Genomic DNA, 3,298 nt, shown 5'->3' on the forward strand with positions numbered 1-3,298 from the left:
CCGTGGCCTGAATCTCACAGTAAAAATGTTCTCACTTTCCAAATTGTGTGAACCCCCAAGCACTGACGCTGCCCACGCCAGCCGAAGAGGCAGTACCTGAACGAGGGCAGCGGTTGCTGTGCTGGGTCATCGCGCCGTGCGTGGGACGTGCTCCAGCTTGGGGTGGGACAGAGGAGGAAGGCTCTGCTCCCACCCAAACCAAGTAGGTTTGTTGTATCTGGATGTATTACATTCTCTACGACAGATTTTGAAGCTCTTCCCAAGAGCTGAATTCCCGTGCTCGATTAAAGAACACCTGCTCTAATTAATAATTAACAGCATAACATTGCTGTTGTTTATGAATTACAAAAGTTAAGGAAGAAGATGCACAGTGGATGATTTGTATTTGTGCTTCAGTGTCTATGTTCATGTTTAGAAAGGCCAAGTTTGGGTCAGGTTGTGTGAAACAAGACAAGCACAGTTCTTTGAACACTGTTAGAGGCAGAGTTTCACAGTATTAAAGCACTGGATGGGGTAAATCCATCCTGGACTTTGGGCAACATTTGAAGTATTTACACTGAGTGAGAGTAGTTTGAGTTACAGATTTTTTTTTCTTGGTAAGTGTCAAGTTGGGTAAAGCCAACGTAAATAGAAACCGGGTAGGCTTTTTTTTCTGAAGGCTTTTCTCCAGTCTGTTTGAGAGCAGTCTCACCGAAGCTGTGTGTTTAACTTACAGAACATATTTCAAATTTTTTTTTTTTTTTTTTTTTTTTTTCCCTTTTTAACTCATTGAGCACTAGAACGTGGCAATATTGCTGTGGAGGGACATCTGCAAATAGATAAATGGGCCGGGTCCCTGCTCGTGGATGGCTCTTACCCGTTAGCTAGAACTTACCTAGGTTTAGTAAGAGGGTGTGTGAAGGACCACGTGGTGTTTCAGAGAGAGCTGGGGTAAGAGAAGAACCTCAAGCATGTGAGGTACGTATTGTCTTGAAAGACTCTGATTTTGATTTTTGTGCTGCAGGAGGCACGAGGGTTTTGAAAAAGCCAAGGCAAACAAGAAGGGTGTAGAGGGAGTCAGTGGTGTAGGGCTGACCTACACCAGCATTTTCCTGCTCCCTGGGGAGTGGGGAAGGTATTCCGGCTGTGGGATGTGTATGTGAAAGGAGGCGAGGGGAGTATCAGACAGAAAGAAGAAAGAATTAGTGTGGTAAATGTGGAAAAAAGAAGAGGAATTACATACGGTGGCAGGGGGAAGGTGAAGATACTCAAATCCCAGAGGAGCTAAAGCATCAGGCTGTGGATTTTAACAGCGCTCCCTGTGCAGGGCTGTGAGTCGGCAGGTGTTTGGTGTTGCAATGAGGCCGGAGGCTTGAGAAAGGTGGGAGCTGGATACCTGAGAAAGTGTATTCTGGGAGGGCTCAAAAGGAAGACATCAGGAACTGAGTTGTGGACAAAGTTTTATCAGAAAGGGTGTTCCCTGGATACATTTATGTTTATTCAGTAGTAACTACATCATACCAATGAGGATATACTAGCAATCAAACATAGAGAAAGAGAGAAGGAAAGAAGAGAGTCTCTTGGAGAACCCCGATGATCACAATGGAAAGCATCTTGGGACAGCAGAAGCATAGAAAGAGTTCTTTCTTTTTTAATGTGCTTACTCTGAAAGAGTGATTGAATAAGTTTAATAACCTTCCTCAGATTTACTGTCAGAGATGTTGCATCCTGTGGGATGAAATTAGTTTCTGGTGCAAAACACCAACACAGGACCAAATGGCTAGAGGGTAAAACTTTTCGGTTTGTGTTTCAGAAGCGGTTTAAAAGGTTCATTTTGAAGGGGATATCAAGCTGTCTTTGGCATGAAAACTGGTGTTTTAACTGAAATTAGTGATGATACTATTTATGTCTGCGTCTTCAACTTGTGTCCATCTCTACCTCCATTTGGCGGTAGGTGGGTGTTAATTTTGTGTATGTGCCAAACACGTAGAGTGCACAGGGTATGTGTGTTTGTAATAGCTGACATAGCTGACATGCTATGTACAGCCCTAGCACTTTTGTTTCCGAAATGCATGGGGTTAGAGAGGTGCTAACAACTCACTGCAACAAGCAGGAGTGCTTTTAACAGCGTGGATTTGGTTGCAGCCCAGACAGTAATATTAGGAGTTGGAGTAGATGTGTCATAGACATCTGACAGGTGCCACGTTTGGAGTCACAGTTATGCACCATTTGATTTACTCAATTGCATTGCTTAGTTAGCATCGTTTAGTGTGCTTTTTAAGCCCAGCCATATGTCACATAAAAGTTGCTTCGATATTTGGTGTTTCCAACCGCCATTCCACCCTCCATGCTTCCTAAACCCTGGCTGCATTTCAGATAATGAAGTACTCTTCTGTTCATGTGTTTTCAGGATATTTTAGGGCTCAGTATGAATATAGAGAAACAGCAAGAAACATTTTGCTTTTTAGCTGAGATTAAGTAGATATCAATTGGTAAGATTAATTATCATTGCATATTTAAAGTACACAGCCAAAGAGCAACATCAGTAACCTTAGAACTATATGAAAACAGTTATGCATTGTTATATTTAATTCTTAATTGTATTTAATCCTACAAAGTAGTAAAGTGAAACTACTGGTTACGTTACTAGAAGCTGTATTTCTTTTACCTAACTTGTACCGGTGTGGGACAATTTTCTGGACATGTTACTTAATTATTCAAAACATGGCAAAGATCACCAGGCCTGTGCCACGTCTTTTCAGCCTGTAGGAAGGAGAGGGCCAGTTCTACAGAGAAGTGCAGTTAGTAAAGGAGAAGGGACATAAGTTCGCAGAAGAGCATCTCAAAGGCTAATGACAGTAATGGGAGCAATTTAAAGCTTGACAACTAAAATAAAGAAAATGTAATGCAGAGGAATTAGAAGACAGCATATGAAGAGGATACATGAGTAATCAGCACAAAAGATTATGTCCTTTTGCAAATAATGGTGGTCATATACCTTTGCTCCGGCACTGGGATATTTGTAGAGATAACTCAGAGTCTGACTGCAGTGAAACAGAGCTCTGCAGGGGCAGGTACCCCCTGCCTCTTGGTGCTGCCTGTACACCCAGGCAAACCACCCTGTCTGCTCTGTTCTGCTGTGGCTCCAGATAGAGTTGAGATATTTCTGTGCACTTGTGTCGTGGTTTAACCCCAGCCGGTAACTAAGCCCCATGGAGCTGCTCGCTCGCTCCCCCCCGGTGGGATGGGGGAGAGAATCAGAAGGGTAAAAGTGAGAAAACTCGAGGGTTGAGATAAAGACAGTTTAATAGGTAAAGCA

This window comes from Fulmarus glacialis, unplaced genomic scaffold, assembly GCF_000690835.1.
Source record: "Fulmarus glacialis isolate BGI_N327 unplaced genomic scaffold, ASM69083v1 scaffold15074, whole genome shotgun sequence".
NCBI lineage: Eukaryota > Metazoa > Chordata > Aves > Procellariiformes > Procellariidae > Fulmarus > Fulmarus glacialis.